We start from the raw sequence: 14,494 nt of genomic DNA on the forward strand, positions 1-14,494 counted from the left end.
CCCTATCCTTTTGATGAGAACCATAGAATGTGTCGGCAGATAAGAACCATTTGGCCCATCTAGTCTGCCCAATAATCTGAATACTATGAATAGTCCCTGGCCCTATCTTATATGAAGGATATATCTTATATGAAGGATAAGATATATCGCTTAAAGGGGATAAGATGTGTGCAGCAGAGTTCCCCTTTAAGTGTCCTGTTTTCCAGTTCCAGTTAAAGCCTGTGTTACGCCGAGCGCTCCGGGTTCCCGCTCCTCCCCGGAGCGCTCGCTACACTCTCGCTCCCGCAGCGCCCCGGTCAGATCCACTGACCGGGTGCGCTGCGATACCGCCTCCAGCCGGGATACGATTCGCGATGCGGGTGGCGCCCGCTCGCGATGCGCACCCCGGCTCCCGTACCTGACTCGCTCTCCGTCGGTCCTGTCCCGGCGCGCGCGGCCCCGCTCCCTAGGGCGCGCGCGCGCCGGGTCTCTGCGATTTAAAGGGCCACTGCGCCGCTGATTGGCGCAGTGGTTCTAATCAGTGTGTTCACCTGTGCACTCCCTATGTATACCTCACTTCCCCTGCACTCCCTCGCCGGATCTTGTTGCCATTGTGCCAGTGAAAGCGTTCCCTTGTGTGTTCCTAGCCTGTGTTCCAGACCTCCTGCCGTTGCCCCTGACTACGATCCTTGCTGCCTGCCCCGACCTTCTGCTACGTCCGACCTTGCTTCTGTCTACTCCCTTGTACCGCGCCTATCTTCAGCAGTCAGAGAGGTTGAGCCGTTGCTAGTGGATACGACCTGGTCACTACCGCCGCAGCAAGACCATCCCGCTTTGCGGCGGGCTCTGGTGAATACCAGTAGTGACTTAGAACCGGTCCACTAGCACGGTCCACGCCAATCCCTCTCTGGCACAGAGGATCCACCTCCTGCCAGCCGGCATCGTGACAGTAGATCCGGCCATGGATCCCGCTGAAGTCCCTCTGCCAGTTGTCGCCGACCTCACCACGGTGGTCGCCCAGCAGTCACAACAGATAGCGCAACAAGGCCACCAGCTGTCTCAACTGACCGTGATGCTACAGCAGCTACTACCACAGCTTCAGCAATCATCTCCTCCGCCAGCTCCTGCACCTCCTCCGCAGCGAGTGGCCGCCTCAGGCCTACGACTATCCTTGCCGGATAAATTTGATGGGGACTCTAAGTTTTGCCGTGGCTTTCTTTCACAATGTTCCCTGCACTTGGAGATGATGTCGGACCAGTTTCCTACTGAAAGGTCTAAGGTGGCTTTCGTAGTCAGCCTTCTGTCTGGGAAAGCTCTGTCATGGGCCACACCGCTCTGGGACCGCAATGACCCCGTCACTGCCTCTGTACACTCCTTCTTCTCGGAAATTCGAAGTGTCTTTGAGGAACCTGCCCGAGCCTCTTCTGCTGAGACTGCCCTGCTGAACCTGGTCCAGGGTAATTCTTCCGTTGGCGAGTACGCCGTGCAATTCCGTACTCTTGCTTCAGAACTTTCCTGGAATAATGAGGCCCTCTGCGCGACCTTTAAAAAAGGCCTATCCAGCAACATTAAAGATGTTCTGGCCGCACGAGAAATTCCTGCTAACCTACATGAACTCATTCATCTAGCCACTCGCATTGACATGCGTTTTTCCGAAAGGCGTCAGGAGCTCCGCCAGGATATGGACTTTGTTCGCACGAGGCGTTTTTTCTCCCCGGCTCCTCTCTCCTCTGGTCCTCTGCAATCCGTTCCTGTGCCTCCCGCCGTGGAGGCTATGCAAGTTGACCGGTCTCGCCTGACACCTCAAGAGAGGACACGACGCCGCATGGAGAATCTCTGCCTGTACTGTGCCGGTACCGAACACTTCCTGAAGGATTGTCCTATCCGTCCTCCCCGCCTGGAAAGACGTACGCTGACTCCGCACAAAGGTGAAACAGTCCTTGATGTCAACTCTGCTTCTCCACGTCTTACTGTGCCTGTGCGGATATCTGCCTCTACCTTCTCCTTCTCCACTAAGGCCTTCTTGGACTCCGGATCTGCAGGAAACTTTATTTTGGCCTCTCTCATCAACAGGTTCAACATCCCGGTGACCAGTCTCGCCAGACCTCTCTACATCAATTGCGTTAACAATGAAAGATTGGACTGTGCCGTGCGTTACCGCACGGAACCCCTCCTAATGTGCATCGGACCTCACCACGAAAAAATTGAGTTTTTGGTCCTCTCCAATTGCACTTCCGAAATTCTCCTTGGACTACCCTGGCTTCAACACCATTCCCCAACCCTGGATTGGTCCACAGGGGAGATCAAGAGTTGGGGTCCCTCTTGTTTCAAGGACTGCCTTAAACCGGTTACCAGTACTCCTTGCCGTGACCCTGTGGTTCCCCCTGTAACCGGTCTCCCTAAGGCCTATATGGACTTTGCGGATGTTTTTTGCAAAAAACAAGCTGAGACTCTACCTCCTCACAGGCCTTATGACTGTCCTATTGACCTCCTCCCGGGCACTACTCCACCCCGGGGCAGAATTTATCCTCTCTCTGCCCCAGAGACTCTTGCTATGTCTGAGTACATCCAGGAAAATTTAAAAAAGGGCTTTATCCGCAAATCCTCCTCTCCTGCCGGAGCCGGATTTTTCTTTGTGTCCAAAAAAGATGGCTCCCTACGTCCTTGCATTGACTACCGCGGTCTTAATAAAATCACGGTAAAGAACTGCTACCCTCTACCTCTCATCTCTGAACTCTTTGATCGCCTCCAAGGTGCCCACATCTTTACCAAACTGGACTTAAGAGGTGCTTATAATCTCATCCGCATCAGAGAGGGGGATGAATGGAAAACGGCATTTAACACTAGAGATGGACACTTTGAGTATCTGGTCATGCCCTTTGGCCTGTGCAACGCCCCTGCCGTCTTCCAAGACTTTGTTAATGAAATTTTTCGTGATCTCTTATATTCCTGTGTTGTTGTGTATCTGGACGATATCCTGATTTTTTCTGCCAACCTAGAAGAACACCGCCAGCATGTCCGCATGGTTCTTCAGAGACTTCGTGACAATCAACTTTATGCCAAAATGGAGAAATGTCTGTTTGAATGTCAATCTCTTCCTTTCCTAGGATACTTGGTCTCTGGCCAGGGACTACAAATGGATCCAGACAAACTCTCTGCCGTCTTAGATTGGCCACGACCCTCCGGACTCCGTGCTATCCAACGTTTTTTGGGGTTCGCCAATTATTACAGACAATTTATTCCACATTTTTCCACCATTGTGGCTCCTATCGTGGCTTTAACCAAAAAGAATGCCAATCCTAAGTCATGGCCTCCTCAAGCGGAAGACGCCTTTAAACAGCTCAAGTCTGCCTTTTCTTCAGCTCCCGTGCTCTCCAGACCTGACCCATCTAAACCCTTCCTATTGGAGGTTGATGCCTCCTCAGTAGGAGCTGGAGCGGTCCTTCTACAAAAAAATTCTTCCGGGCATGCTGTTACTTGTGGTTTTTTTTCTAAGACCTTCTCTCCGGCGGAGAGGAACTACTCCATCGGGGATCGAGAGCTACTAGCCATTAAATTAGCACTTGAGGAATGGAGGCATCTGCTGGAGGGATCAAGATTTCCAGTTATTATTTACACCGATCACAAGAACCTCTCCTATCTCCAGTCTGCCCAACGGCTGAATCCTCGCCAGGCCAGGTGGTCTCTGTTCTTTGCCCGATTTAATTTTGAAATTCACTTTCGGCCTGCCGATAAGAACATTAGGGCCGATGCTCTCTCTCGTTCCTCGGATGCCTCGGAAGTAGAGCTCTCTCCGCAACACATCATTCCTCCTGACTGCCTGATCTCCACTTCTCCAGCCTCCATCAGGCAAATTCCTCCAGGGAAGACCTTCGTCTCCCCACGCCAACGCCTCGGAATCCTCAAATGGGGTCACTCCTCCCATCTCGCAGGTCATGCGGGCATCAAGAAATCCGTGCAACTCATCTCTCGTTTCTGTTGGTGGCCGACTCTGGAGACGGATGTTGTGGATTTTGTGCGAGCCTGCACTGTCTGTGCCCGGGATAAGACTCCTCGCCAGAAGCCCGCTGGTCTTCTTCATCCTCTGCCTGTTCCCGAACAGCCTTGGTCTCTGATTGGTATGGACTTTATTACAGACTTACCCTCATCCCGTGGCAACACTGTTGTTTGGGTGGTCGTTGATCGATTCTCCAAGATGGCACATTTCATCCCTCTTCCTGGTCTTCCTTCTGCGCCTCAGTTGGCAAAACAATTTTTTGTACACATTTTTCGTCTTCACGGGTTGCCCACGCAGATCGTCTCGGATAGAGGTGTCCAATTCGTGTCTAAATTCTGGAGGGCTCTCTGTAAACAACTCAAGATTAAATTAAACTTTTCTTCTGCTTATCATCCTCAATCCAATGGGCAAGTAGAAAGAATTAACCAGGTCCTGGGTGATTATTTACGGCATTTTGTTTCCTCCCGCCAGGATGACTGGGCAGATCTTCTACCATGGGCCGAATTCTCGTATAACTTCAGAGTTTCTGAATCTTCTTCCAAATCCCCATTTTTCGTGGTGTACGGCCGTCACCCTCTTCCCCCCCTCCCTACTCCCTTGCCCTCTGGTGTACCCGCTGTGGATGAAATATCTCGTGATCTTTCCACCATATGGAAAGAGACCCAAAATTCTCTCTTACAGGCTTCATCACGCATGAAGAAGTTTGCTGATAAGAAAAGAAGAGCTCCCCCCATTTTTTCTCCCGGAGACAAGGTATGGCTCTCCGCTAAATATGTCCGCTTCCGTCTTCCCAGCTACAAATTGGGACCACGCTATCTTGGTCCTTTCAAAATTTTGTGCCAGATTAATCCTGTCTCTTATAAACTTCTTCTCCCTCCTTCTCTTCGTATTCCTAATGCCTTTCACGTTTCTCTTCTTAAACCACTCATCATCAACCGTTTCTCTCCTAAACTTATCTCTCCCACTCCTGTCTCCGGTTCTTCAGACATCTTTCCCGTAAAGGAGATACTGGCCTCCAAAAAGGTCAGAGGAAAAATCTTCTTTTTGGTTGACTGGGAGGGCTGTGGTCCTGAAGAGAGATCCTGGGAACCTGAGGACAATATCCTAGATAAAAATCTGGTCCTCAGGTTCTCAGGCTCCAAGAAGAGGGGGAGACCCAAGGGGGGGGGGTACTGTTACTCCGAGCGCTCCGGGTTCCCGCTCCTCCCCGGAGCGCTCGCTACACTCTCGCTCCCGCAGCGCCCCGGTCAGATCCACTGACCGGGTGCGCTGCGATACCGCCTCCAGCCGGGATACGATTCGCGATGCGGGTGGCGCCCGCTCGCGATGCGCACCCCGGCTCCCGTACCTGACTCGCTCTCCGTCGGTCCTGTCCCGGCGCGCGCAGCCCCGCTCCCTAGGGCGCGCGCGCGCCGGGTCTCTGCGATTTAAAGGGCCACTGCGCCGCTGATTGGCGCAGTGGTTCTAATCAGTGTGTTCACCTGTGCACTCCCTATGTATACCTCACTTCCCCTGCACTCCCTCGCCGGATCTTGTTGCCATTGTGCCAGTGAAAGCGTTCCCTTGTGTGTTCCTAGCCTGTGTTCCAGACCTCCTGCCGTTGCCCCTGACTACGATCCTTGCTGCCTGCCCCGACCTTCTGCTACGTCCGACCTTGCTTCTGTCTACTCCCTTGTACCGCGCCTATCTTCAGCAGTCAGAGAGGTTGAGCCGTTGCTAGTGGATACGACCTGGTCACTACCGCCGCAGCAAGACCATCCCGCTTTGCGGCGGGCTCTGGTGAATACCAGTAGTGACTTAGAACCGGTCCACTAGCACGGTCCACGCCAATCCCTCTCTGGCACAGAGGATCCACCTCCTGCCAGCCGGCATCGTGACAGCCTGCTTCAAGCAAGTCAGAAGTCCTATTCCAGTTGCAGGATCTGTCACCTGAGACAGATCTGGCCAGTGTGTAAGGTTATGACATATTTGGAGGGTTTGTTCAAAAGATTATCTTCAGTCCACGCCGTCCAGCACCAAGAAGCAGTATCGTCTTAGCCAAAGGAGAATAAAGCTGAACAAGGGCCCCTCTGCATATGTGGTGACCCAGTACAGAATATAGCATACTGCCCGCCCTGTGTGGCAGATGTTGCCCTCAGTGTCCGTCTTGGGCCCACACTACTCCGGACTCTATATCTACTCCAGTTATGCTATGGTTAATGTATTGTCATTTATTGTATACCTGTTGCTTTAATCCCTGTTCTTAGAGACCTTGTTGTTAGGGGAGTGTGTGGAAGGTGAACCATGTGACTTATCCACCCAATGGGAATGCTCCAAATCTTCCCTTATATACAGTGGTCCCTCAAGTTACAATATTAATTGGTTCTGGGACAACCATTGTATGTTGAAACCATTGTATGTTGAGACCAGAACTCTATGGAAATCTGGTAATTAGTTCTTAAGCCCCAAAATGTCATCCAAAAACAAGAAATAAAAGTGAGGATTAAAGAAAAATAAGTAGATAAAGCAAGTCTTTACACATAAAAATAATAAAGATCTGCTGGGAACTGTAAATCACTGTCTATGTCAGTGTTTCCCAAGCAGGGAGGCTCTAGCTGTTGCAAAACTACAACTCCCAGCATGCCCGGACAGCCAAAGGCTGTCCGGGCATGCTGGGAGTTGTAGATTTGCAACAGCTGGGGCCACCCTGCTTGGGAAACACTGGTCTATGTAGATGACAGGAGCTTCTTCAGGGTCCTGTAAGTAAAAAAAAAGTAATGGAGTCACCCTCACCTGGTGTCCAAAGGAGCAGCTAACCCTGGTACAGGTAAAGTGTACAGAACATGTAATACCCACTGTACTGTAGGGGGCGCTACCAGACACCAGTCAGTGCATACACTTCAGTAATACAGGTAAAGAGTACAGAACATGTAATACCTCCCTGTACTGTAGGGGGCGCTACCAGACACCAGTCAGTGCATGCACTTCAGTAATACAGGTAAAGTGTACAGAACATGTAGTACCTCCCTGTACTGTAGGGGGCGCTACCAGACACCAGTCAGTGCATACACTTCAGTAATACAGGTAAAGTGTACAGAACATGTAATACCTCCCTGTACTGTAGGGGGCGCTACCAGACACCAGTCAGTGCATACACTTCAGTAATACAGGTAAAGAGCAGTACAGAACATGTAATACCACTCTGTACTGTAGGGGGGCACTACCAGACACCAGTCAGTGCATACGCTTCAGTAATACAGGGGTTTTACCAGTGAATGCCCATTTTGATTGGTCGGTTCATCCGGCCATTGACACATTTCACAGATCTGGACTGTCTGTACATTGTATGTTAAGTCTGGTTTCAACTTACGATGGTCCAGAGAAGACCATTGTATGTTGAAACTATTGTATGTTGAGGCCATTGTAAGTTGAGGGATCACTGTAGTGTGGTAGGAAGAGTTCAGTGTTCAGTTCAGCAGAGGAGCAGTCTTATACTGAGGTACAGTTTGGTGAGGTGTGAGGTGTTCTGAGGAGGCCTCAACTCTAATCCTGCAACCATATCTGCTAAAGAATAACCCCAGTACCCAGGTGAATGTCAAGCCTAGCGGTAAGCACTGAAGTCTCTGGGATTCACTTAAAGTCAAGTCAGTCAAGTTAGCCATACAAGTCCCTAAAGTATACAGCAAGTCAGTCATACACAGCATAGCTCCCAGCAAGCCGATAAGCTTCCAAGGTTCACCCTGCACCTCTCTTTATACCAATCTGAGCTGTAACGGATTGTACCATCTATCCTGCCTCAGTAAAGTCAGTTTCCCCGTAACCATGCATCGGAGTACTTATTGCCCTGTGCCTGGCCCAGAAGAAGCTGGCTTAACCTTGGGTGGTGTATAGGTTAACCACGCCCTGGCGTCACAAAAAGGTCACATTACCCTAACCCGATATCACACATACACTTATCTTTTCAGGGACCCATTCTTAGGGCTGTGTGGCTGTATACAACACAGAGGTTTCCTGCATATACCCTGTGAGAATTTGCACCACAGTAAACACGCATTGCCTGAGGAAGTGCCCTTTGTGGGCACGAAACGCGTTGCTGTTGTGCCTTTAAATAAACCTTATGAAGTGAAGCCACGTAAATCGTCATCTGTCTTTCACTGTAGCTGCGCCAGATTAAGATCCATTTTTCTCTGAGACGTTTGCTGTCATTACCAGCCGGTGAGCAAGGACCTGACCGGAGGATCTAGGCTGCATGGTGTTGTGCCCTTCTGGTAAGTGTAAATTTTTACATTTTGCCAAAAACGTGTGTCTTTTTTCTCTTTTCTCTTAATTATTGTCAATGAATGAATGATCTCTTTGGTACTGCCATGGGACTAAGACTTACAGCAGTGTTTCCCAACCAGGATGCCTCCAGCTGTGCAAAACTACAACTCCTAGCATGCCCGGACAGCCTTTGGCTGTCCGGGCATGCTGGGAGTTGTAGTTTTGCAACAGCAGGAGGCACCCTGGTTGGGAAACACTGACTTAGGCTGCATTCACACCACGTTTTTGCAATACAGTTCCCGTATCAGGTTTTTGATGAAAAACGGATTCCTCAAAACCGGACTAAACTGTATCAAAACGTGTGTACAAATTTCAACCCGTATACAGTTAAAAACCGTATACGGTTTGCAAAATGATGTCTGGTTGCATCCGTTTTGTAAGAAAAAAAAACGTATATGTTTTCAACTTTTCACTCCATTTTGAATAAAGTTTCACTTGTTTGATTGAAATTCCAAGAAAAAAAACTGTGGAAAGTCAGAAACCGTATGGTGAAAACCGGATGGAACCGTACGCACATAAGGTTCCCATTGACTCCCATGTTAAAAAAAAACGTATACGGTTTAGGGTTCACACCACGATTTTACTATACGGTTCCTGTATCAGGTTTTTTATTTAAAATAAAATGGATTCCTCAAAACCTGACTAAACTGTATCAAAACGTGTGTACAAATTTATATCTGTATACGGTTTGAAAAAAAAAGAGTAGAAAACCGTGTGGTTTGAAAAAACGGAGACACCCGTATAAAATATGGTGCATACGGTTTTGAATGGAAAGTCTATGGGCACGGTTTGCTGTACGGTTGCATACGGTTTTTAAAAAAAAAAAAACGTATCCAAAAACTGTATAGAAAAATCGTGGTGTGAACCCACCCATAATACAGTTTTTCAACCGGACCAAAAAACGTGGTAGACTACGGTTTTGGGTACGGGAAAAAAAAACTGACAAAACTGTACAGAATGCAAAACGGACACAACCTGATGCATCTTTTGGCATACGGTTTTCAATGGAGAGTCAATGCGTAAGGTTTTCAATACGGTTCCGTACGGTTTTCCCATATAAAATGTATATATGGGAACTGTACTGCAAAAACGTGGCGTGAATGCACCATTAGAGAGTACATTTAAAGGAAAACTGTCACATATTTTCCCCCGCACTATCCACAGGTACTGGTGGATAGTGCGGGAGACGCTGATTAAAACGAGCCCTACCTTGGTCTGATCCGCGCCGTCGTTCGCCCGCAATTGTAGTTTTAATCTCTGTGTATATCCTGCTGTAACTGGCACAGGCGGGGCTTCTGCGGGCTAACGGGCACTGTCGTCAGCGCCGCTCATGAATATTCATCCACCTCATGTTCTCCCTCTCTTCGCCGCTCCTAACCAGAGGGAGGGATGAATATTCATGAGTGGCGCTGACGTCAGTGCCAGTTAGCCCGCAGAAGCCCCGCCCGTGCCAGTTACAGCAGGATATACACAGAGATTAAAACTACAATTGCGGGCGAACGGCGGCACGGATCAGACAAAGGTAGGGCTCGTTTTAATCAGCGTCTCCCGCACTATCCACCACACCAGTACCTGTGGATAGTGCGGGAGAAGATATGTGACAGTTTTCCTTTAACAGTGGTGTAAGTGCAGTCCCTCAATAATATTTGCTTACGGTTATCCTTACATATCATTAGATAATGACTTATTTCCTAGGAATGAACAGGAACTTTAACTCATTTCAGTAAACATGGAGAGGCCGGTAATGCAGTCAGCTCCGCGTCACAACAGATAGTTTTATTGACCTAGTAGGAGGAATTCAAGTGGTTGTGTTGTTATTCTTGTTCTTAGGTCTAAAGGGTATTTATACTTTGGACAGCATTATTTTTGTGTGTCTAAAATATAAAATTGGGCATACAGTCTGTATAAAAAATATCATACCATATTTTGTATACACTCCTATAGAGACCTATGTGTCTCCATGGTTACAGACTACAAACACTGTGTAGTCTGATCTTTTCTGATACTTTTTTCTCCCTTAAAGGGGGTATTTCGGTGGAAAACTTTTTATTTTTTATTTTTATGAACTGGTACCAGAAAGTTAAAACAGATTTCTAAATGACTTCTCTTAAAAAATCTTAACCCTTCCAGTACTTTTTAGCAGCTGTATGCTCCAGAGGAAATTGTGTTCTTTTTCAATTTCTTTTTTGTCTTGTCCACAGTGCTCTCTGCTGACACCTCTGTCCGTATCAGGAACTGTCCAGAGCAGGAGAATAATCCCCATAGCAAACCTATGCTGCTCTGGACAGTTCCTGATACGGACAGAGGTGTCAGCAGAGAGCACTGTGGACAAGACAAAAAAGAAATTAAAAAAGAACAGAATTTTCTCTGTAGCATACAGCTGCTAATAAGTACTGGAAGGGTAAATTTTTTTAATAGAAGTCATTTACAAATCTGTTTAACTTTCTGGCACCAGTTAACTTATAAAGACCTAAAAAAAAAAATGTTTTCCACCGGAGTACCCCTTTAAGTGGATTTTCCAAGAAAAAATTATTGATGGGCTGTCCTGAGGCTAGGCCATCAATGGCTAATCAGCAGGGTCGTGAAACCAAACTGTTTTCCATACACATTGGGGGAGATTCTCAAAGAATTTTGCACCAAAAAAATAAAAAAATTTTGTGTCATCATTTTGCCGCGAAAAGTATCGACCACATTTTCAAAGAGCTTTGTGCTGCGTCAGTTTACACTGTTTACGTCAGTTTTGTAAAAGTGGGCGTGTCCAAGAATATTGTCTGCTTTACAGGATATTTTTGATGTTTACATCAAAAATTTTACACCAGCTTGGGTGGTTTTATACTTGGTGCAATCGTTATCCCCAAATTGGGGGCCTTTCTATATACAATAGGAGGATTGCTGCCAGACCGAGCCCCTATTGTATAAAAAGGCCCCCAATTTGGGGATAACGATTGCACCAAGTATAAAACCACCCATAAAAACTCATAATATGTCTGAGACGTGGCTAAACACAAAAGTTTTTTTAGATGTGGAATATGCCCCAATTGTATGAAGGTGAAGGGCCCTAAAAAAACGACAGAAATTTCATCATGTACTACTGACTTCAAATGGACCATTAAAGAACACATTTCGTGCCACACGGGTGGAGTACTATATCTGATACAGTGTGGATGTAGGAAACAATACATTGGGAGAACAAAAAGACCATTAAAGACTAGAATTGCTGAACACTTAACAAACATAAAAAATGGAAACTTAAAACACCCTTTATCAGCTCATTTTGCAAAACTTCACAATAAAGAAATTACTACTTTCTTCTACACAGGCTTCCAAACTATCAAGAAAGATTGGAGAGGAGGCAGCTTCATGGTTAAAATGTCTAAGGCTGAAAGTCAGAAGATTTATGAATTCAACTCTCTAGAGCCGAATGGCCTGAACTCGAATTTTGAACTTTTTGGATTTCTGTAGAGTGTGTCCCGCTCTCCCCATGGAGGACCCCTTTTTTACTTGGGGGCCCCCATGGGGGAGCTGGACCCACTCTATCTTTGTTCTGCGTGACAAGCCATCCTTTAACCTTCCTTTATACTAATTGCTTATCATGTATATCTATAGTATTTTATTTATGCACTTATTCTTCATTTTCATATTTAGTTTTTATTTATCATTTTTTTGATTTTGATTTTTCTACTTCATTTCTATCTTTTACTTTTTACTTTTTAATTTTAATTTCATTTTTTCACTTTTATTTTTATTTGTATATTTTATTTTTATTTTTTTATTTTAAATTTTTTCTATATTTTTTTTTCTATTATTTTTTTTTATATTACTTTCAGTATTATATACTCTATCTGTACATCTCACTGTGTGTTATATTTACCATTTCAATGTTTATGATATATATATAATACTATATTTAAATAAGAACGCATATATACTGACTCTAAATGTGAACATTGTTCTATCAAGATGAAACAACCCTATGTTTCCCGTTCCATTCCGCTATTTGCGGAACAGAAACACACCTGTTACAATTAGACAGGTAACATGTATAAAAGGACTTTGAGCTTCACTGTTAAAGATATCTCTACTGAGGAAAGGGTCATAGATAAAGAACCCTGAAACGCGTCTAGAGAAAGGAATATTTACCGCATGACCACCGCAATCCACAAACCGCTATCACTTATCTCCGATACAACTCCATCATCTGCTGTTTTCACACCTGGCTATATTCCATCCGCCATTCCACCAGACGCCGAGAGATCCTTCACGAGGCTTTCCTTCCTTTGTTTCCGGAGTAAAGATCCATCTATCTCCGAGTATATTTCCATCTCCGGAGCCACTCCGTGACCGGTGACTTCTCCTCGGCCTGCGGCAACCGGGCCCGTCACCGTAAGCGCACGCCAGCGCTGGACACAGCCTCCATTACATCTGTCATCGAGCCTGCATTTACTTCGTGACCGGTGATCTTTTCTTTGGCCTGTGGCACCCGGGCCCGTCACCGTAAGCGCACGCCAGCGCTGGACACAGCCCCCACATATCCATCTCTCGGACGTCCAGCCAAAAACTACCTCTAGGAGTTGGTAACTATATCACTTTGTGAACTGTTCTAAATCACATGAGAACGGAGTGTACCGCACAAAAGTACATCACGTCGGTTTGCATTATATTGGGATAGCGGTAGAATGTAATTTACATGCTATTTTTAACATTTTTAATATATGCTTTGTATTCAAATATCATACCTCCCCACAAGGGCCCTGTGGTAGGAGGCATTTATGTATTAGATTTGCATCATTTATGTCACATTTGTAATATTTTATATTAAATTTGTACATCATTTAAAGTGAAGCACAGTCCGATTTATTTTTCTGTAATTTCATCATCATGTACCATTTGTAAATTACTTCTATTAAAAAATCTTAATCCTTCCAGTACGTATTAGCTGCTGAATACTACAGAGGAAATTCTTTTCTTTTTTGAACACAGTGCTCTCTGCTGACATCACGAGCACAGTGCTCTCTGCTGACATCTCTGTCCAATTTAGGAACTGTCCAGAGCAGCATATGTTTTCTATGGGGATTTCCTCCTACTCTGGACAGTTCTTAAAATGGACAGCAGGTGTCAGCAGAGAGCACTGTGCTCGTGATGTCAGCAGAGAGCACTGTGCTCATGATGTCAGCAGAGAGCACTGTGCTCGTGATGTCAGCAGAGAGCTCTGTGTTCCAAAAAGAAAATAATTTCCTCTGTAGTATTTAGCAGCTAATAAGTACTGGAAGGATTAAGATTTTTTAATAGAAGTAATTTACGAATCTGTTTAACTTTCTGGCACCAGTTGATTTAAAAGAAAAGAAAAAAAAAAGTTTCCCACCGAAGTACCCCTTTCAGTAATTATTAAAAATAGAAATAATTATTATTGAAAAATGTTATTATTGAGATGTTTCCGCCAGAATTTTCTGGGATGTAAAATTTGGCACAAAAATCGACAATTTTGTTGCAAAAAAAATACAAGGTGGCTGCAAAAAAAAAATTTGGCACTTAAAAAAAAATAAAAAAGTGGCGCTAAAATTTATTTTCACATATTTTCATATTTAAAAGCAGCACAAAAGGACTTTTAAAATTTGAGGATAGGGGATAAGTTTTAGATCAAGGGGGGTCCGAGCGCTGTGGCCCCCCGTGATCGTCTTCATGGAGCCTCGACATTAACACAGAGCGACGTGTCACGACCCCCCCCCCCCCCGAAGCGGGGACTGCCACACCCCCTCCATGTCTCTCTATGGGAGAGCCAAAGATTGCCGATAGGGATATATGGAGAGAACGTGGCGTCCCCCGCTTCGGGCTTGGCGTCCCCTGCTTCGGCGATGGTCGTGACACGCCACTCTGTGAGAGTGCCGGGGCTCCGTACAGACGATCGCGGGGGAGCCACACGGATAGGGGATAAGTATTTCTGTAATTTTGGGCATGAGACTCGTCCTTTAAAGGAGTTATACAGGAATAGAAAATAAGAGCTGATTTCTTCTAAAAACAGCACCACATTGGTCCTCAGGTTGTGTGTGGTATTACAGCTCAGTTCCATTGAAGTGAATAAGGCCAAGTGGTAATACTCTACACAACCTGGTTACGAACACCCCCTCCCCTAGACTTGCATTGAGGAGGTGTGTTTGTGATGTCCCGAGGGGCGTGGCCGACCCCCCCCCCCCCCCAGTGCAAAAACACAGTTCGGAACAT

This window comes from Hyla sarda, chromosome 8, assembly GCF_029499605.1.
Source record: "Hyla sarda isolate aHylSar1 chromosome 8, aHylSar1.hap1, whole genome shotgun sequence".
Classification (NCBI taxonomy): domain Eukaryota; kingdom Metazoa; phylum Chordata; class Amphibia; order Anura; family Hylidae; genus Hyla; species Hyla sarda.